This window comes from Lycorma delicatula, chromosome 3 (genome assembly GCF_047948215.1).
Source record: "Lycorma delicatula isolate Av1 chromosome 3, ASM4794821v1, whole genome shotgun sequence".
NCBI classification, from domain to species: domain Eukaryota; kingdom Metazoa; phylum Arthropoda; class Insecta; order Hemiptera; family Fulgoridae; genus Lycorma; species Lycorma delicatula.
In genome coordinates, this window is record NC_134457.1 from 204,747,986 (window position 1) to 204,772,370 (window position 24,385).

A 24,385-nucleotide genomic window follows, 5' to 3' on the forward strand; every position below is an offset into this window, starting at 1 on the left:
GCCCACATGATAACCATCTTGCCTCGCAATAAAATAGTAACTCTGAACATACTGCACCCATGTCTTTACAAAATGCAGAAAGGATTCTTGATTTTAGGGGTGTCATTTTTATATAAATTACTATGGTTACAACCATCGTTAGCACAATATTCAGACCAGGATTCATTTCTTTGGAAGCCAGAACTATCTGTGAATCATGTAATGTGTCCAGACGCATTTGTATGTTTTTGTTTCACAAGTGTTTATATACTTTGGAATCTTCCAGACATTGAACAAGCACCATTGGTGCATATTCTGATGTAGTTTTTCCATTCTATGTTTGCCTTGTTTATAAATTCATTTAAGACAGCAAATAATGTGAGTGCTGTTGCTTTGAGTTCTATCAGTTTGCAGAAAATCAGTTCTTCTACTGCTGAAATACCATCACAAAATTGAACATAGCCAATGAAGTGAGCATCTTTATTGCCATCTGTTGTCTCATCAAGCCAAACAAATTGAAAACAATTTGTTTCAAAACTTCCCGAAAAGCTGATGCTGTACATCTTCAGCTATATCACCAATTCGATGGGCAGCAGTGACATTTGATAGAGGTATGAACTGCAATTGTTTGGCAAAATTATCTCCAAACATATTTTTCATAATATTTGGAGGTGGCAAAAAAAGGTCTTCCTTCAGCAATGGTATGAGGCTCTTTTCTTCTGGCTATTTTATATGAAACTTCATAAGAGGCAAATAAAGCTTTTTTCATTCACAGACAAAGTTTTTTTAAAAAAGGATGTTTACTTTTCATATGATTTTAATTTTAGTTTGAAGAATTCATGGGGATTGTTAACATATGCAGTAATAAGCATTTCCAAATGTCGTTTAAATTTATTATATTTTATGCTGTCTGTTGCCAAAATTTTGAGCAAATTGTACACAGGACCTTTCTTCCTTATTTAGTTCAGTACTGGTAAACCCAAAATTTAAGTATTCTTGAGAATATTTTCTTGGTTTTATTTTTGGAACCACGCTACTTGTGTACTTGTTGATGCTTCACTATCATCTAATGCTTGCTTACGCACACTTAAAAATTTACCCATGATTATGTATAAATCTGCGGCTGTGAATATTTAATACCTTGAATTGCAATTAATTTGCAAATTACATCATACACATTTACGATAGCTTTGATAATGATAGAATTGATTTGACTGAGACTGGCTGGAATTGAACGAAGTGCAGCATTTATACACATTTGCATAGATAGTCACACAGATGTTCCAGAATTTTTGAGACAAGTCAGAACTTCTCGCAAAGACATAAGAATGTCTGATACGGTGAACGTAAGACAGAGAGCAATAGACAAGCATTGATTCTGGTTTTGTCAGTGCAGCGGATTGGTATTGCCAAGTATCAAAAAATTTACTTATCCTTGGTAATTTGTAAGGTTTGTAATTAAGGTCATAGTATAACTTTGGCATCAAATTACATTATTATTGTACAATTGTCATTGTATGCAAGGGAGGCGCGATGAAAATTATAGTTGAAAATTGTATTGCAAATACTGAAAGTTGAGAAATGCTGGTTTAGAGTATATACACTCAATATATGGTTTTTATAATTTCGTATTTAAATTTATAGCAGAGGGATAATGCAGTTGAAATCTTTTGATTTCTGATGCACAAATGGTCTATGTCATTTAATGAGTTTATCAGTAAAAAAAAAACCTGTAGTAATAGTTATGTATATTCATTAATAGATTTTTTATAGCCATCATAACAGAAAATGAGAAATCTCCAAGCTGGACTTTTTTGTTTGCAAGGCACTGACATTGATTAGCTCCCTTCAGCATGATAATACGCTTTCATTACAGTGTATTCAATAGATGAGTTTCATGAAAAATCTTTTTGCCTGTCAATTTAAGTCAACATAATTAAATTTTATGAAAATGAAGCCTCTTATAAAAATCTATCTTTTTTCTTAGTAAAGAAAGAAGAGGCACTAAATTTTTTTCTAAATACCTTAAAAAGTATTACTTATGCAAATATCACATCTCTTTTAAAAAACATAAAATTTTAATTACTGTTTAATAGGAATTCTTCAAAGAAGATTAAAAAAAAAATACAAGGCCAAATAATACAAGTTTTTTTTTACTGGATAACAGTTTTGTCATGAGTTTGTATGTTTCCATGTTTTGCCAACAGCAGTTTTTCATAATAACTTTATTTTGAGAATTATTGTTATCTAGCCAAAATAATTATTGTTAAAATTATTGTACTTTAAAAGATTCAAAGGCCAGTAATTAGTTTTTATACAGTGAAGAAAAAAATAGACATTTAAAAAAACCGAAAAGCGATATATTTCAATATCAATAATCACATTTCGGTGCATATGAAACCTACAATTTTTAATTTTTTAACTACATTTGATAGATAGGTGATGAAAAAAAATAAGAAAAACAAGTGTGTACTAATATTTTTCTTCTATACTCATTAAAGTTAAAGTGATTAAATTCCTAAATTTCTGTATTTTTATTTTTTTTATATGATGACTGTGAATGATGTTAGAAATGTGAATAAAGCAGCTAAATTTCTCAAAATAATGCTATTAAATACAATTTAAGTGTTAAATTAAAAAAAGACTTTTAAGAAGTGAAAACAAAGTATTAACTAAATATTACTTATATTTTGATATGGTAAGTATGTTAATAAGTTACAGTGTAATAATAAAAAAGGAATTACTTTCCCTAGTATGCCAGGTTTAATGCAAATTCCAGTTATTAATTTTTGAAAAACTGAGCAGTTTTCAGGATTAGTAGGAAACATTCACAAGAATTGTCCCCAGAACTGGGGGGGATGGTTTTGCAGCTTTGTAGGTTTCAAATGACTTAGGTCACAACCAAAAAGTAGGATTGCCTCATTTCATAGCGTTTAAAACTAATGTTGAAATTACTTACACCGGGTGCTAAAACATAATGTTTGAAAGTGACATAGTGCAACACATAACTTGGTCCTAAAAATTGGATAGCTATTTACTAAAAGGTCTCCCAAAATCCTTGGAAGAGTGGTATTACCTTGGTCTTTCATGTAGGGTTACACATCTTGAATCTCAGTCATTTTTCATACACTTCAAAATTCCATTTTTATATTTCCATGCACAAGCTTCAAAAGCTTTTGTGGTAAATTAATGAATTAATTCATCATTATAGAAAAAAAAGAAGAGAACTAAAGTTGTTTTTCATTGCTTTTAGTGGTCCTGGGTACAAGATTGCATCAACATATTAAGCTCTTTGAAATAAGTATTAATAAATAAATAAGTATTAATCTGACCCTGATATCTTAACTCTCTTCACCACAGGAACTAATCGCATAATATCATAAATATTACAGAAAGCAGTAACTAGTTTTATTTGTACCTGCATATATATATACGTATATGCATATATTTGTACCTGTATATGTATTACAGGAATAAGAAAGTCTGAGTTATTCTAATTACAAAATTAATTTATTGCATACACAGCCACCAGTCAGTAGGAACGCTACAGTAAGATATATAAAATATTTGGCTGCAATGATATGTTTAATCATATAAATATCAATATTAAGCTTCACTATCAATAATGATACCAAGGAAGCTGACTTTATTTTTTAAAATTATCTCTTATCACTATACTTTTATTTGTTGTAATCAAGATCCCTTGCATAAGAAAAGAGAAAACTTAACGGTCCAAAATATAATTTAAAATAAGAGTGTTAGAATAAACAATAAATATTAAGACAACATTCAAAAAGGGTTGAAGAAACTAATTATTAATGGAATTTTCTCCAAATTATTGAGAGAAAAATTAACAACCTTCATTGTTAGCATGCAGCAAAGGGTTACTTACTATATTTCCAGTTACACTGTACAGAATCTCAGAAGGAACTGAAAATGTGGTATCAACAAACAATTCCTACCTGAGATTTTAAGTTTTAACTACCTGCTTGAACTTCATTATACTTAGATGTTTATTTCTGAAGGTAGTCTCACTCTTCACCTATTTACACTTACAACAAAAGAAAATATTTTAGATATTTATTACGTAACAGCTGTTAATACTTGAAGCAAGCTGAACAGATTTGGAAAAAATTTTTGCTTCGTTTTATAAGTTAAGATTAATGGATACGAAAAAATGATTTTTAACCAGTACTGGTTAATTTAATCAGTATTTGGTTAATTATTTCAATTGATGTTAATAATTCTCCATGTCTTTGGTGTAGGTTTGGAAATATGGCGATTGTAGGCAGCTGTTCCCTTGTTTATGAAAAAGTATACCTGTATCTTATTACACTTCTATATCACTAAACCAGGATGCATTGTTAAATACAACTTGGTGATAGAAATGTGGCTGTGAGGTCTCATATTGGGGTGTTTAGCATTAAAAACAATTGTTCTAGTCTGATCTCAAAAACTATTTTCATCCTGCTCAAGAGGATGAATTATCTCATCATTCAATACACATAGAGGAGTAATAAATAATCATTTATTAGGCTATGAGTAAACAATTTCTTATGCTGTCATTAATAACTGAATGAGATTCAGCACTTTTGTACATGTTCTTCATTCTGTAGATTGAGGATATCATTTTTATTATAGGAGTCTTTTTTATTCTAAAAAACACAATTTATGAAAACATTCATACCACTGTAAAATTTTGTTCATTTTTCTGAATATTTAATATTTTATTGCATCAGCTTGAAATTGTTTTATTATTTATTTATAAATAATATCTTTGATCTTATATGATATAAGAGCAGGAATATCAGTTAGCCCTTATCATGATATAACTTTTTTCTTTCTATTCGTTAGTTTACTGATAATTTTAATATAATATACTTCCTATCTGTTTAGAAAGACCCAGAAGCTAAGTACTAAAGTTCAGATTCTAGAAAGGCAGAAAATAATATCAAAACTTTCTGTTCTATTTCTATTTGTGAGGTAGGCTATAAAAGTTCTCTGTGGGTCAGGATACCATAGAGAATGTTTTCTTGTGGAAGTTTGTAGATTTAGATGTAACAGATTTAGATGTAACTGTATCAGTTGAATTTCAGTGCAATTATTTTTGTAGATTTTTTATGTACATTGTTTACTGTCTGCTCCTAATCAACACACTTGGTTTGGTGTACCTGAAACATAACACAGAACATATGCCCTCTGATGTTTCTCAAATAAGGTTTGTAGCAACCTAAGGAAATAATAATTAAAGCTATACAAGATAAACTGGAGGAATTTTGAAAACAAATAGCTCATTCGCTCATTATAATTATCCATTTACTTACTGTAAAGTCTATTCCTGTTTGAATAATGAATTTAAAAAAAATTTAAATAATTAAATTTAAATAAGAATTTGTGTTAATAGATTTATTTTAATATACATAAAAATAACGAAATAAGAAAGCATCTAAGAAATTATAGAAAAGGTAATGTTTGTATATACAGACAAACAAATTCAAATTATCACATTTCAGTTTTGCATTCCAAGTTGTATTTAAAAAAAAATAGCCCAACTGTACAGTTTGAAGTTATTTTATTTTATGCAAAAGTTAAATGTACTACATTTAGTATTTCGCTACTAAACCAAATTCAAAAGTTTAAGTATCTTCTTTCAAGTATCGCTATCTAGTATTCATATATTGTACTTTTAGGATGTGTATTTCACTCAACTCTTTACAGGAAGATGCATTAAAGAAAGAAACGTAAAAATAATTTACTTTTATTCTTTCATATTGAAGGATTTAGTAAATCTTTTAAATAAATTTTCAAGATTAAAAATAATCCTTTTTAATAATTAACTGCTACTTTTAATATAATTTTATATAGTATATTTTACTAGCTGCTTATATTTTTATTTTTATTTATCATTTCTTATTGAACCAATAATATTGTGTTATAGTTACCCCAATTGTCTGTATTATATGAATAATTTGATTTTCTTAAAGTACTTTTTTGGCTTTGTAGAATCAATAATGAATATTTGCAAGTATTATATTTAAATGAATAACCTAACAATTAAAAACTAGAAAAAAACCGTTCAATATATTCGTATAAAATTAAGTTTTATAAAAAATGTTGGCAATAAAAATAATATAATTAACTCTTAACTGACTTAAATCTAATTAAATAATAAAAATACAGCCTGTTTAATTATTACTTTTTTTTTGGAAACTGCTTGGTTAATAATTAATTAATAAAGCATTAGTTTTAAATTATAATGTCATAAAATTAAATTTTTATCCATCAATCAAATGAAAAATGATAAATGTTTATTTAATCATTTAATCTTTCGAATTTAAGAATTTTTTAAACTGAGTTTTTTTAAAGTATTTTTTTAATTTTATTTTTTATCGGTAAAAACAGAAAGTACTATTGTAATATTATTCTGAATTGTGATACTTAACCGTAGAATAACATTTATTTATGAGAATGAAAATAATTTCTAGGATATGGTGGCTTTTTTATGAGGCGGAAAATCCTTTAATCTTCCTATCTGGCAATTAATTTGCACCTTTGTCACCAGAGTGCAGTTAGCCAGTTAGATACAGGGAAACCACCCCAGTGATTATAAAATAAAATTGTATGCTTTTTCTTGCTTCATATTTTCTCGTTTTAATTTTTATATATTTATATATGGTTTGAGTAAAGAAAAAAAATTAATATTTTATACTTTATTTTTTACTGTATTTTTAGAGATGGTTTTAAGTAAAAATATATTTATTTTTCTATCTTTTATGTATGTTTCTATCTCCCGATATATATCCAGTGGCCTTTATTTTATATTTAGTACGTAAAACCTAAGAAAAAGAAATCGGTATGTAGTAATACATTAAAAAAAAATATGCGTCCTAAACTATTTTAATTTATGTTTTTACACGAAAATAAATTGTAAGAAGTTGTTTTTTCCAGTTTACATACTAAAATATTTCTTTGAACAAAACAAATTATTTAACCTTATTAAATGAACATGTTCGAGTATAATATGTTTACAACTGGGTATAATAGGTCGAAAATGATTGATTTTCTTGGACTCAGAATTTGCGTAATGAAAACTTTCATATTCGGAATAATATGAACGGGAATCATTCTTCAGAATATAGGAAAATTCTGGATGTGAAGAAAATATTTTTATATCTTTTAATTTTAAAATGATAGGTATATATGTTTTTTACGCGGTGTACAGCTTGATAATTGCTGTCATCTTAAATTTAACAACTGTCTTAAATCATAGTGAGATGTCCAATCACCTCAACATTTAAAACTGACACAAATGTCTTAAAAACTACTATCTCGGTTTCAAGCTAAAATTGACAGTTGTTTTTTACTCTTCCTGTTTCATAAGACCTGAACTTTCTTTTTTTTGATGAAGAAACAAGATACATACAGCTTCATTTACCGTTTTTATTCCATTATTTTAAAAACAGAGGTGTGGTTGAACACCCCTGTTTTTTTTTTAAAATTAGTAAATTTTCTTTTCTATTCATCCCCTCATAATAACGTTCTAAACTTGCAGAAATACTAAGTTCTTATAACAATGGCGTTTTAAGATTTAAGTCGGCTGCAAAAATAATCAATAATTAAATTTTTGTATCATAAAGGCTTCTTGTTTTTCAATTTGCAATCACGATTTGTTTTCCTTTTATTGAGATCACAGCTTTTTTTTCGTTTTCCTGATTAGCCTCCGGTAACTACCGTTTAGATAATTCTTCAGAGGATGAATGAGGATGATATGTATGAGTGTAAATGAAGTTCAGTCTTGTACAGTCTCAGATTGACCATTCCTGAGATGTGTGGTTAATTGAAACCTAACCACCAAAGAACACCGGTTATCCACGATCTAGTATTCAAATCCGTGTAAAAATAACTGGCATTACTAGGACTTGAACGCTGTAACTCTCGACTTCCAAATCAGCTGATTTGGGAAGACGCGTTAACCACTAGACCAACCCGGTGGGTTATGTAAATAGAACTAAATTAAGTTTCAGCAACTACAAAATAATAAAATCGAAAGAACTTTCACCATTCAAAAAAGTACACCTAATTTATATTTATACAATACAGTGTTGTTCTACGTATAATTTTTTTAACAGGATGTTCATAAATATAAAATTATTTAATTACTCTAACAATTACAGGTTAACGACAAATAAAAAATTTCCGTAATAATTTTTTTTTTTGAACGAGAGATGAATTTTTACTGTGTTAGAAAATGTTTATCAACGCGTTGAGGTTCCAGGGAGGCGGAAATCCCTCGCTTGTCGGTCGGCCGAGAGAAGCGAGTCCTGACCGGCTAGTTTAGCTATAAAATCATAAAGATAAAAGTATATTAAATAAAACCATTTACCATGATTTAAAAAAGTGACATACCTCCATGTATTTTAGTTGTAATTGTATTGGCAGTTTATAGATAATTATTATTTCAGAGTGCTACTAAGATTTGTATCCTTATGGGATAAGCAACTAGTCTGTAAATATTTTAAGACGCCTTATGTATTATATGTTTATGTATAAATATATAATACACAAATTTGCGCATACAACTTTTAAGGTTTTTCAAGTGTTTTCCATTAAAATAATTCATTCATTTAAAAGTATAATATTCACAAATCATCCACATGTTTGGTCTGATTAAGAAATTGTTCGTTTAGTTATGCCATATTTATGTACATCTCAAGTATTCTGCATATAACAAGTTTGCCGCCAGGAAAAATGAGAGAGGTTTGAATTTCCTTTGTTATTAAAAAAAAATGTGGTTTACTTTTACAATATTGGGTAGGACTATTATAAAAATATAAACAATCTTAAAAAAAAAAAGATGTAAACAAAATAATTTTAGTGATAGAAACTAAAAAAAATTAACCCCAAAAAATTCTGTAAGCCGGGTACAGTCAAATTAATCAATTAAGATTTTCCGGGATGGTCGCCGTTAGAAAGTTGACACGATACGGTAAACACACTCTCATAGCTTTATGGCTAGTACAAATTGTCTAAATCTAGTATTTAAAATGATCTGTAATCCTACTGGTTCTACTTAATATACATATGTTTCTACTTAAACATTGCACAGATTTAAGAACGTTTCATCATGTATTTTACTAGTTATAAATGTAATTTTTTTAACTTGCATAAATAACTTAAAGTAAATTATCAATAAATTTTTGCATTTTTGCAATTTTTAATACGATTATAAATTACGTCGATATAACATGATTGGGGGGGAGATAAAACGTAGGATTAGGATGGGTAAACAAATAGGTATACCGATCATTTTAGTAGCTGAAGTAGAAGTAATTTATGTGGTAGTTGGGCTATATCAGCAGGGTATCGTTTCTATGATTTGTTGATCAATCCAAATAAGTAGGCGGTAAATGAATGGCGTATGAAGAGTTTTGTTAATGTGATCCCCGTATTAAAAGCTTTTAATACGGGGATCACATTTTAATATCTAGCGAAACTCTGTGCTTTTTGTTTTGTGGTAAAACTTCGTAATGAAAAATAAAGATTACATTTAATTATATATTATTTTCTCGGCAACAGTAAATCATGCTTCTATAACGGGAAAATGTATATATAGATCGTTAAAAAAATCTTAAAAAATTGGTTTTTGGAAATAATCTAAGAAAACAATTTCTTACTCCAGTGCATCCAGTCCAAAAAATCCACTATTATAAACGGGCGTTTGTAGGTATATATGTTGGCTTGTATTTGGTTTTATAATTCTGGACCCCGTTGACCGATTTTCTTCAAACTTGGTAGGTACTAGAAACCTAGAGGGAAAGAATGTATTAACATTTTTATCAGAAATTGGAAAAAGAGGGGGTGTCATGGCCGAAATAAAATTTAAAATCTTTTTTGAGTTACTTTAGCAAACATTTTCTTAAAAAAGTTGAAGTTTTTCTTATGAAGATAAAATATCATATTACCCTTCCCCAAAAAATAATTTATATATTTTAGCTATATTTTGCTTCAGAAAAGAAGTTAATGGGAATATTTTGCATCTATATTTTCTACTGTATAGGCCTTCAAAATACTATAAAATGTTTTTGCCTATCCCTCTCCAATGGTCAAACTTTGTAACATTCTTTTTTTTTAAACCAGTTTTTTAATTTATTTTAAATTTAAATCTAAATCCATCTCGCAAGTTACCAATTGCATTTAAAATGTTAAAATCGTAACTTTTTGATAGCTTTTACTCTTTATATTTCTTGATAAAAAAATTATCTAGAAATTTTCACACCTTCCTAGAAAATTACAATTTTGTTTATTTAGAATCATGGCTGTAACTTTGTATTTTTAAAGCAATTTTAAAAAGTTATATTAAAATTTTTTTTTCTAAATTTTTGGGACATCGACTGCTGTGGCCATTAGCCACTTTCACATCAAAAAGAAAAAAATAAGAATTATTTTCCCAATCCCACGAGCGACATGGTCCGTTGACTAGTCTTGTCATAACAGATCGTCCAGTAATAGACTTCTCAAACCAGTTTTTTAATTTATTTTAAATTTAAATCTAAATCCATCTCGCAAGTTACCAATTGCATTTAAAATGTTAAAATCGTAACTTTTTGATAGCTTTTACTCTTTATATTTCTTGATAAAAAAATTATCTAGAAATTTTCACACCTTCCTAGAAAATTACAATTTTGTTTATTTAGAATCATGGCTGTAACTTTGTATTTTAAAAGCAATTTTAAAAAGTTATATTAAAATTTTTTTTTCTAAATTTTTGGGACATCGACTGCTGTGGCCATTAGCCACTTTCACATCAAAAAGAAAAAAATAAGAATTATTTTCCCAATCCCACGAGCGACATGGTCCGTTGACTAGTCTTGTCATAACAGATCGTCCAGTAATAGACTTCTCAAGTTGTATTTCAAAACCCCAAAAGAAACACAATATAACGTAAAGGGTCCTTGCCACTAATGAAATATTTTAAAAGAAATTACAACATACTTAAAACATTTTAAAATACTTTTTAAAACATCATTCCATTTCTAATGAAATGTTATCAATACTATGAAAATAAATTCCTTGTCAATAAATATTAAATACTCTTCTTTGATTAATGTTCTTCAAGAGTTCATGAAAAATCTCTCTCAAACATTGTATCTACCGCCTAGGTTTTCCTTTGGGCCATCCATTTTTATTTCCCTTTTTCGTCATCTTCCTAAAGGCCTCGATGTCAAATTTCATGGTATCCGAACCTTCGAAGATGGAATCTTCAGATCTCCCGCCGGAAATCGCGGAGGAGCTCCTGCTGCCGCCATCGGATGACACCAGCTCCGTTGCCGCGATCAGAAGTAGTTTTCAGTTTTGACTGCACCGCTAGAACAAGTGAGGCGGCCGAATTTCTCGTTCTCTCAGCTAAACGCCTCCGTGCTTTTGGAGGGTCCATTTTTTTTGGGGGGGGGGGGGGCTCCAATATATTTATTCAAATTGTCTCAGATTTTTTTCCAATATCTTTATTTCTATCGTCTCAGATCCCTGCAAGGGGATTTTTGCTATTACCACTTTTGGTCTTCCAGCAGCTTCCGTGATGCCGCTGGCTATCACGAAACGACTTATCTTGTTGATCAATTATTTTGGTATCGCTGCTCTCCCTTTCGGTCGAAACTCAGTCACTCCGTTTTCTCAATGTCTAAGAACTCAACACTCTTGTTCCTCCTCTTCGCTTGCGAAGGCAGAGGCTTTCCAACACGAGGGTTTTTACGTGGATCCTCTGCCGTGCAAGTTGTGGATGTTGAACTGTCCATAACATAGAATTTCACCAGTCAAAATGTCATAAGGTGCGAGGTCGATAGACGGTTGGACCCCAAATCAATGATCCTGCCTGGATTCCCCTAGTCAGCTTTCTCCCGCAAATTTAACCCTGGCCGTGGAGTGAGGTACTGCGTGACCCACGATCACGACATCCCAGGGCTCGCACGTACCAGAAAATGCTCCGATATCGTTACCCAAATGACAATTACTGCCAAGGGCCGGACGCACACTGTGCGGCGCAAGACTTCGGCAGAGCAAACTCAAAGGAGCCCACCCAACCCGACTCCACAACCGGGAAAAGGTATGGGCACTTCCCGTCCGCATTCTGCCCGACACCGGCAAAACAGATCACGGTCATCCGACCCCTCTGCAAGCAGCGAAGAAGCACAACCGCAACTAGCTCGGGACCACCAATCTCCTACTCCACAAGGAAGCTTTTGAGCAAGACTTTTGCCCCGTTGTCCGACATAAGTGAGAGTACCGAAGTACTATGTTGTTGCCCGTCCCAAATGTGTGCGTAGATGTTACTGCACGGACGTGAGGTTAGATTTGTTTGGGGCAATATTATTATTATTATTAAAATTCAATTTTATTGAAATGCTTTCCTTTGAGCACGGGAACCCTCAAAATAAATTGAAAAAAAAAATAATTTGCATAACTTCACCGGCGTAGCCAGGAAAATTATGCTTGCAGATTTTTTTTTATCGTGTGATGTTTATTTGTTATACATAATTAAAATATCATGAAATATATTTTAATATATAAGTGGATTTATGTTTAATTTATTTTATTATATAAAAGTAAATTATATACTTTATAATTATATACTTTTAATTTTAATTATATACTTTTCGTTGCTAGAGAATACAGTTAAGTTAAAATATAAATAAAATAAATACTCATTTCTTTTTCATTATAAATTATTAACTGAAATAGATTTAATTATTGCTAGTACTTTAAATAACATATACCTACATTAAATTACTGGAGCATCTGATTAGCGCATTATTCCATATACTAAAGTAGTTTATTTACTTTATGAATGTAAATCATATGTAGATTTACTCATTGTTTGAAGTTACATAGAATATGTCAACTTGTATTATATCATATGCAAAATAAACTCAAAGTACCATCGGTTATCAGCCATAACATGACTGAACAAATTCATAATTCAATATTCTTACCTAAAAACATTATTGTTGCATATCACTGTTAATTTCATATATGAATGTACTAGATTTGCACTTTACCAATGCTAAAATGTTTAAAGTGGTAAGTGCTAAAGTGTTTACGAGAGTTTTTTACGAAGTGCTAAATTTAGCACTTTACGATAGTGTAAAGTCATTTTTATGCTCTCTCCCATAGTTTGCTAAATAAATGGCCTGGAATATAAATATTCCAGGAATATTGTACGACTTTCAAAAACGTGTAACTCATGTAACACTATGACCCGTATTACACTTTCTCTGATTGTTACAGCCGTATGACCTTCAAAAAAAGTTCGAATGTAAAATTTTGTGCTCTTTTCATTGATGGGGTCAAAAATAAGTCGTTCCATTTGAAAAAATCGTGTTATCCTTGAAATAACGGTCAAGTTCAAGGTCATCATTAGCTGCTCGCCTCCGATCTAAGTAACTTTTGTTTAGGTTATTTTTTTGTACGTGCGTAGTATACGAGAAAATCGCCTGAGGCGATTAAAATGAAACAATATATATATATATATATATATATATATATATATATATATATAATGAAATGTATGAATATATACAAATGGAATGACTTATTTTTGACCCCACCAATGAAAAGAGCACAACATTTTACTTTGGAATATATATGTTATTTAAAGAAATAGTTTTTGAAAATGACACTTTAATTAAAGACAGCAAGTTGTAGCAGTTGTCTACACTATTTACAAATATAATTACATAACCGTTTTAAATTTACATAATTCTATCTGATTTATATATTTTCATTTAAATTCTTTATTTTTACTTCCTTGTACGAAATAAAGGAAGTGTTGTGATCGCGAAAGATTTCGGTTTTTAGATTTCAACGGAAATATCCATTTTGACTAGTTTCGACGTGACATCTGCGCATAGGTATGTACATATCTCGTATAACTCAAAAACGATTAGCCATAGAATGTTAAAATTTTGGATTCAGGACTGTTGTAACATATTGTGCACTTCCCCTCTTTGATTGCAATTGGCTGAACCAAAAGTGTCCAAAAAAAGCCTAAAATCCAAAAAAAATGATTTTGGTATTTTTGTTAACTGCTGTAATAAGCCTTCATTTAGAGTTTTTCAACGTATATCATAAGTGGTACTTATTTTCATTGGTTCCAGAGTTATAGCCAAATAAAATTTTAATTATGAAATATTTGGATATTACAAGGGAAGGCACATCGGTTCGAATCAGACTTCATCTCCTTTTTTTAATTCATTTTTTTAAAAATATAAATATATTGATTTATTAATAATTAACCCGTGATTATAAAAAAAAAAAATTACAATAAATAATAATTCAATAACAGTTTAAGAATATATATTATACGGAAAAAAAATCAGAATATAGTAGTGATTTAATCTTATGTGCTTTTAAAAATGTGTATATGTAATTTAATAGGCATTATACAAATGTTAACATGTAATAGATTTGGTGAATCATCTGATTATTTAATATTAATCGAAAATTATAATTTAGAATTGTATTATTTTTGGACTTTGTAGTTTAATTTTATCTAATTATTCTGGAATTTCTGTTTAATTTCATGTACTTAAAGTTAACTATAAAGTGACTGAAAAGTATACTCGCACAAGAACAACAATTGGCATGAAATCTGATGGTTACACGCGCGCGCGCGCGTGTGTTCTAACCATCAGAGATAGTGTTATACGGGTGACAGATTTGGTACGTATTACACGTTTTTGAAGGTCGTACAATATTCCTGGAATATAAATATTCCAGGCCATTTATCTCGCAAACTGTGGTAAAGAGCATAAAAATGACTACCATCCTATAACACTATCTCTAATGGTAAACCGTATGACCTTCAAAAAATTTACAAGGTCGTATCCTTGACCACATATTCCAATGTAAAATTTCCTGCTCTTTTCATCGGTAGGGTCAAATATAGGTCGTTCCATTTGGAAAAGATCGCGTTAGCCTTGAAATAAGGTCAAGTTCAATGTCAAATACACGGTCAACATGAGGTTTCCTCCAATCTGAGTAACTTTTGTTTAGGTAATTTTTTTTTTCGTAGTTAACGAGAAAATTGCATGGGGCGATTAAAATGAAACCCTATATACATATACAAGTTTTTTTTTTAAATTTAAATATATAAAATAATTATATATTTATATATATAAATTAATTCGAAATTAATATTAAGTTTTACAGATAACCTAAGATATTACAGAAATGGAACCTTTGTAAAGGATACTATGATCGTAGTTTTTTTTATGGTTTGCTTACTGTGGTTGGATTTTAATAGTGGATTTGAAGAATAAGGAGATAAAATTTGAAACAATTTTATTAATACGCATTATATTTATTTAATTTTTATAAAATCCAGGTATTAGATAAAAAATAATATTTAAATGAATACTTGATACTCCAGTTAATTTACTTTTTAAATTTATCTTTTTGTGGTAAGGTTTATTATTACGTATTGCGTTCGATATTTGTAAATTTTGAATCGGCTAATTTTGAATAACAGCGTTAATACACATACATCACAAAGACATATGTCCTATGATTTCATTACCAGTGTATGAACGTAGGAATACAAAGAGGGAACGTGTATGCATTGAACCCCTTGTGCTGTTTCCCTTTGTCCAACTCGGCTTACTAGGGATTATATTAATCTATCGTATCAAATACACGCTTTGATTCCGCAATCAGTCAACCGGTCTATTATAGTTCTATTGTTCTGTTATTAATATTTCTCTGATATGACACAAAAAATCTGTTAAACGCCTTTGTTCTTTATTCACTGAAATTAAAATAATTCATAAAGAGTAAATATTAAGGTATATGCAATATTTTTTTTAATATAGATCTTTTATGAAATAATAATTTGATTAACGATTTCTTTTTAATTTAATAATAAAACTGTAATCATTGTTACAGTATGTAGTATAATAATTTTGAATTAACAAGTCTATAGAAATTTTCACTTAATGAAATTCATGATATCGGTTATAAAAAGTTATCCAGATTTGAACTATAAATAAAATATAAAATATCATTTGTGTATTTAAATAACACATAAGGTCTGTCTGCTAAAGTATTTCTCTGTAACACGTCATCCCTTATTAATAATAGTCATTCAGCTTTCATCATTTAACGTTTTTTATATATTTTGGCCCGAGGAGGAACAGGAAACAAACTCGATTAGTTATAATGTATAAAAATAAAATAAAATTCAACCTTACCGACAATCTATATTATGTCTTTATATTGTATCTATGTTTTATGTAGTACTTATGGTCATTCGATCGAATTCTAATTTGAAACATTAAATTTAAAAACGTAAATTAAAATCATAACGATTGGTCGTCATTGTAAAATCTCGTTACGAATGTTACGTTAGAGTGCCTCAGTTGTTATCTATAACAGTTTCACTTGTTATATCAGTTTCATTTGAGTTTATAAGTTGTTATATGATAACAACTGAAGCACTCTTACGTAACGGATGTAATCATATTTATAAAATGACTACCAGTTGTTATGATTTTAATTTATGTTTTTAATTTTAATGTTTTAAATTAGAAAAAAATGTCTCTCCTGAGGATGGTCGAATAACCGAAAGTATTAGAGACGTAATATAAGTTGTTGGTAAGATTGAATATATTTTATTCTTATTTTATAACTAATTTCGTATACCAACAGTGTCATGTTTGAAAAATGTAACTTAGAAACGATTATTTTCTTCCTTGGATGTAATTCCAGCAAGTATGAAGAATATAAAATCAAATCTTAGTTGTAATAGAATTTTGGGGAAATTTTTTTTCTTTATTTCTTGACATTTCAACTTGTTTTTCACTTATTATTATACTTTTCCTTAAAGAAAAATTTGGTAAGACAATTTGCTTGAAAATGTGATTATTTGTACTGTTGTAGAAATCTAGGTAGTAAAGGGAAACCCACCGGCTTGGTCTAGTGGTGAACGCGTCTTCCCAAATCAGCTGATTTTGAAGTCGAGAGCTCCAACTTTCAGGTCCTAGTAAAGGTAATTACTTTTATACGGATTTGAATACTAGATCGTGGATACCGGTGTTCTTTAGTGGTTGGGTTTCAGTTAACCACACATCTCAGAAATGGTCGACCTGAGACTGTACAAGACCACACTTAATTTACATTCATACATATCATCCTCATTCATCCTCTGAAGTAATACCTTGAGGTGGTTCCGGAGGCTAAACAGAAAAGAAAGAAGTAGGCAGTAAAGGGAAATAGACTAGAATGTATTAATAAAGTAATATAGTTTGTTTTTTAAAATATAAAAACACTGAAGTAATAAACAAATTAAACAGACAAAAAGTAAACAGATGAGTAATCTTTAAAAATTACTTATTTTATTTATGTGTATTAAAATGTACACATAACGACACGCATAAACTATCTAACGATAATAAACGAGGAACCGTAAAACTTTGTTTTTGTTGATGGTTGGTCAACTGATATCCTAATTCTACTGTATGGCTAATACGTTTCGTTCATTACATTTGACCATTTGTTTCTAAATATTGAGATAAATTTGTTTTTTGGTCGAATTTATTATTTAATAATAATATTATTTAAGTTTATATAATTTTTTATTTATTTAAGTGTACTTTTTAAATAAAAAAAAAAGAAATAAGTCATGCACATTTAGCGTCTCATAAAACGTGACAAATATTCGTATAAGTGTGATGTAATTACAAATAAGCGGTTTGTTAGTGAACTAATCAAAGTGTACATATTGTTGTGGCTATTCATCGATAAAATATAGTTATTTTTAAATTTAATTATTTATTTGATAATTTTTTAAAATTATGTCTCGACAATATATGAGCAGAAGAAATGCGGAATGATTTACTTAAGTTAAAAAAAAATGACGTTTACAATACAGTAAAATCTTATTCGCGGTGGTTAAAATTTTATTCGAGACGGTAAAAATTTCGCTAATGCAGAAAACCGCGAATATAGAACGGAAGTATTACTCATTTAAGGAAGAATGGTTAGGTTCTATGTAAAATGAAAGAAAAATCCTGCGTACTTACTTAGGGCAATGATATTGATGAAATACAGAGGGCAACATTAATTATAAGCACTGGTTTAGTGCAGTACATAGGTACAATACACAAAAAATATGTAACGAAATACAGTATATTTCCTAATATACTCGTAAGCATTTACCGAATTGTTTGATTTAAAAACTCACTACAGTACGTACAGGTGTACTGTATTAGAATACGGTATTACATATTCAAATCGCACTCTGTAATCACCTTAAAAAGTCAAGCATGGAGCACTACAGTACTACATACACTAAAACTAAAATTACAGAAAAGGAAATTTACAAAACTAATCTGCAGGTATTTTAGATTGCATTTACAAACGTTTGTAATTTTTCCTTGTCTCGGTCTTATTTTTACATCCGTGTGAAGTTATGTATATTCTTACATGGCATCTTCAATTTTGCGCTAAAGATTAAGCTTCTATCAAAGATGGATCAGCATCTATAAAAAACTGGCTAAGATCATGGGATAGTTTAATGCCATCGGTAAGCGTTTAGGTATTTAACTGTTTTCCCCGGGATCGTACTTTCTATCTCTTCTCGTTTATACTCTAACTGTGCCATTAAATTTTTTAGTATTTTTATTTTTTAATGTAACTAAAAAATATAATGTACGCGAATACGGAAAATTTTAACCGCGAATATTGAAAAGACATCGCAAAATATTGCACCGCGAATACAGGAAGCGCGAATAAAGAGATTTCACGAAGTCCGTCCTGGCAGTCCTCCACGTTCAAATCTCCTGCCACCATCTCCTTGGTTAGGCCGTCAATCCACTTACGATTTTGCCGTCGTCCCCTTTTTCTTCTGCCAGGTGGTACTCGTTTCAAATCTTTTCTTAGGGATACGCTCCTCCTCCATTCTATTGACATGCTCCAACCAAACTAATTGCCTTTTACGAACATCTAACATGTCCCCTTTCATTTCCATTTTTCTCGTATCACAAAATTCCTCACTCTATCCGTTCTCTACCTTTAAATACAGTGTCTCTTGAAATCCATTTCAGTTGTCAGGAATCGATCTCTTATCTTTTTTTTCTGACATCACAAATCTCTAAACCATACAATATTACACTATGCCCTTATGATCTATATATCCTTATCTTCGTCAGTAACTTCATTCAACCGTACCGTAATATTGAATGTAGTTCTTTAATCATGTTTCTACCCTCCTTATTAACTCTTTCTCGGACTTTTTGTCTACTGTTCCCAAACTTATTAAATCATACCCCCAAATACTTTGCTTTTCTCAGATCAGAAATTCTCTTCCGTCCACTAATAAGTCCATCTAATACGATGGAACTAATAAGTTCCATCAGCCAAATGTTCACATTTATTTTTATACCAGCAGCCTCATACCCGTCTTTAAGATTAGAAATCATATACCTCAAATCATCCTCGTCTTCCGCTACTACAACTTGATAATCTGTGAAATACACTGTGAATCTCTTAATTGAAAGGAATTGCCATACTCCTATACTTTTTATGCCAGTTATCCAAAATTGAGCAAAGGTACAGTTTAAACGATGTTGGAAACACTCCATAACCCTTCAGTAGTCCTTTTCTTACTTTAAATTCCTCCGCACACTCATCTCCTACTCTCACGCACGTAATATTATCAGTATCTAAGTTATGAACTGCATATACCAAAGATGGATTGTCTTCCATCCGATTAATTTCTCAAACAAAGGTACATTATTTTACGTCTTTTCAAATCGGTCAAAACAATATGGGCTTCTCTTCTAACCTGTAATCTCTTCTCTAACTTCAGCTTAAGAGTGAAGATGTTATCAACAGTTGACCTGCTCGCTCTAAATCCAGCTTGTTCAACTTTCTATTTCGCTGTAGTTTCTCTCTCAAATAAAGTTTTAAGAACTCTTGAATGAAATCTCCTGATAGTAGGAATGACTTTTAATCCCCTATAATTTCTCAGATTTTCAGTACACCCTTTTTATGACAGGATAACATAGCACAATCTCCATTCAACCGGAACCTTATCGCTAATCAAGCATCTTTCTAACAAATCTTTCAACATGTTTATCAATTTTTCGGTATTCTCTTTACCAAATCCTGATACACTGACTCAAATCCTGATGATTTTCTCACTTTTACACTCCTGACAAAATTCCTTACATCTCTCAAATCTACATCCAGATATTGAGCCTCCGCATCAACTACTGGCCATTCCGTTCCCCATTCTCTCCTGATCTGCCAATGGAGTAGAACTGCCAGACATGCCTCCGGCTTGCAAAAACTCTTCAATAAGTGGGTTCATACCCTCCCGGGTGGTCATCCTTATATCTATTTCTGAACTATCGTTATCAGAACCAGTTTTCGAGGAGGTCAAAGGAAAAAGCTTCGGCCCCTCCTCCGACTAGGCTTCTTACCTCCTCACTAAATCTGTTATGGTCGGAGATGCCCTGACCTAACAGTATACTAACAAAATGCTCGCTGTATTCCTTCTACAGGGTCATTCAAGGGAACCGGATGTTTTTAAAATAATCATAAAAAATTGAATATTTACTTTAAAAAAGTTTTATTGGTACTGAGAAACACTTGTTAAATCAAAGCATTTGTTATTTACTCATGAACGAAAGTCCGGCAAGTGATGTCCATTTTGGGCAATACATTGTTGTAGCCTTTCACGGTAACTGGCCTCAATTCTTTGCAGCATGTATACATCAATCTGGGTGACGTGATGACGAATTGCGATTTTTAGGTCCTCCAATGTACGCGGTTTATTACCGTACACACGCGATTTCAGATACCCCACAGAAAAAAATCACAACTACTCAAGTCGGGGGACCGAGGGGGCCAAGGAATGTCGCCGAATCTGGAAACGATCCGTCCCGGAAACAAGTTACGAACAGCCATCGTTGCTCTCGCTGTGTGCGGTGTAGCTCCATCCTGCTGGAATAACAATTTTGAAAATCGATTCTTCGGTTTCGTAACTCGGGATGAAAAACGTATTCAACATCGCAAAGTAACGTTCAGCTGTTACAGTTACGGCAGCGTCATTTTCTTAAAAAAAATTATGGTCCAATAACACCGATCTTTCCTATTGCACACCAGACAGTCAGTCACCTTTGGGCTGTGAAGTGGTCTCTCGTGAAGCTGATGTGGGTTTCTTTCTGCCCAATACCGGCTATTCAGATGCCATTCAGATGAAAATGGACTTCGTCACTCATTAACAATAACAAATTTTAATTTTCTACAAAAATTGTAAGCATTTGTCGACAAAATTGTAATCGCTGCGTGAAATCTTGCTCGTTTAACTGCTGCACGACGGCTTTCTTGTAAGGATGGAGATGCAGGTCTGTATGCAGAATTCGTCTTACCGTACTTGTGCTCATTTGAAGCGCTGCTGAATGCCTCTGAATAGAGCGGCGTGGGCTTCTGACAATGGCTTCCCTTACTCGTTGGACGTTCTCCGGAGTGCTAGCAGTTCGTCGGGGACCCGGCTGTTTTTTTTCAATATTGAACCGCGTGTTCGAAGGTTGTTTACCCATCGCAATATTGTGTTACGAGAAGGGACACTTGCATTACGATGGATATTAAACTAACGGCGGAAATCTCGCTGAACAGCAGTTACGGATTCGTCATTTCGCACAAAACTGTATACGCGTACAGGCGTTGGTCTAGCGTCCACGGCTCCATCTCAACGACTAAATTGTAAATGCTATGAACAAAGGAAACGTCAGACACCAGCCACGTGCCCCTTCCACCATTAACGCCCGAATACAACCCACTTCAAAAACATCCGGTTCCCGTGAATGACCCTGTATTACAGATATTGGGCACAAGTCCACAAGCGTGACGACTACCAGGGGCAGGTGGAGACCTTCTGTACGCTCCTGTCACTCTTTGCACCACTTCGACTCAATACGATATTGGTTGGATGTAAAAAAAGTTTCACACGTTTAGTATACGACAAGCCCCATCTTATAATTTCAGCAACATTTTGGTCATCCCTTTCTGTAAGGGTTGATCATATAAAAAATTGCACATACTCATAGATTACATATCTTATGCGGAGTTGCGTCGTAAATTTAAATAACCCAGAAACATCCGTGGTGTCTTGAGAAATGGTAGTAAAGTTTTAAACCGGATGTTTCTATTTTTGCGTACTGTTGTGTTTATACAAAAAATGTAATACTGTCGCGCATATGCTTTGTACTGGAAGAGTTCTTGATAAGTTTGTTTTTTATTTTAATTTTTGTAGTTCTGTGTTTTTGATTTTGTTATCCGAGTAGGGAGCATTTACACTCCCTATCGGACTTTGTTAAATTTTATATAGTTTTTTTATTATTTTTACTTTTATGCTTTTTTAAATTTATTGTATTTTTAAGACTCCGTCTGTGATATTAGTTGTAAATCTTTAATGCTATTATTAAGTTTCATTTCACTTTTTTAATTTTTGTTTTTAACTTAGTTTTAATTTTTTATTATATAGTTTGTATTAGTTTTAAGTTTTATTTAATTTTGTTATTTTAGTTTTTAACTTAGTTTTAAGTTTTACGTTAGAGTTTTTATGTTTTTTAGTATTTTTGTTATCCGAGAATAGGCCCTTTACACACATCTCGGACTTGGTTAAATTCTATTTACTTTGGTTTTGTTTTAGATTTTATCTGTGATATTAGTTGTAAGTTTTATTTATCTTTTCAATTAGTTTAAGTTTCTTTTATTTATTTATTACAAAAATCCGGGCGATGATAACGCATAGGCGTTTTCGCTCTCAAAAAAAAAAAAAAAAAAAAAAAAAAAAATCAAAAATTGTTTCAAAGGTTTTAGGTAATGTTTAGAGGACTAACGACCACTTTAAACCGATTCGATACTTTACGTATTAAGGAATGTATGATTCTTTGTTTTCTTCGAAACCACATTTTTTCCATCCCCTGGGCCAGTGGTTGATATATAAAAAAAAATTTACTTAGTTAAGTTTTAGGCCCTTATCCAAAAAAAAAAAAAATAGTAGGAACTATAAACGAATTCGATGTTTTACTTAATAAAGTTATAGCGATATTTTTTATTTTTTTGTTTCGGTCATCCCTGCCGTAAGGATTGGTCATATCAAAAATTGTTTTAGACAAAAGTTTTAGGTAATGTTCAGTGGACTAACGACCACTTTAAACCGATTCATTCGATACTGTTCCCGTTAAGGGAAGTATTATTTTTTTGTATTCATAATCCCATTTTTTCCACCCCCTGGACTAATGGTTGGTAATATCAAAAAGCTTTATGTAGATAAGTTTTAGGCCCTTATCCAAAGAATAGTAGGAATTTTAAACGAGTTCGATATTTTACTTAATAAGAAAGTTATAGCGATATATTTTTTTTCTCCAAAAAAGCCTCCCCATTTCCACTCCATAGTCTACTTTTTCCCATTAACGAATTCGACCGAGATTTTGCGACGAGTTATCATTAAGAAATAATTTGAAAGTGATTGGCGCAAAATTACGGCAGTTATGGTATTCGCAAGAAAGTGATTTTATATATATATATATATATATATATATATATATATATATATATAAACTTTTAAACTGATGGTGATTTTGGGGTCTGGGGGATGTGAAACGCGAAGATATGTCGAAATTTCCCGGAAGTAGAAACATTGGTATCCATTACAATATGTGCTTTCTTGTGAAATGTACCTAAAAAGGAACTGCTTACAATTTTTTTAATATTAATACTGATGTTTTAATTCACCTTATAAATTCATGTCTTCTATTATTATTATTTAAAATTAAACTTTTTAATTTTTTTAAATATATTTTTATAGTTCTATTTAGAGCCCATTACAGAGTACTCTGAATTATGTGTAATTTTTCTTTAAGGGAATTCTTATTCTAATATCGTTGAATATCATCTTTTCTTTAAGAAGTAATAATGTTTTTTTTTTGTTTGTTACAAAACGTTTTTTTTTACTAAGTGTATGAAATCAGAAATACTAAATGTCATTATTACTATCTCCGAAATTAACCAGAAGAAACAGAAGCTTGATACATGACCAATGACCGAAAATTGATGATACAAATTGTCCGCACTGGGCAGTAAGAACCAGTAAATTGTATTTTAGGTCTTGGGATGAAGATAGGAATATATTTTTACGCAAATCGAGAACGAATAAATTTGAACTGTGTTTAATAATCTGTTAAAAGATTTTTGCACAAGAGGTAATAAATTTTTGACACCTAAAAGTCCCATTCGAGACGCCTACCGCCAGGGCGACCCGCCCGTGGGGCCTAGATGCGGAGGTCGTGGCCCGTAGGCACGCCGGGAGAAGCTAGTATCTTTTATAAAGCGGAAATAATAATTA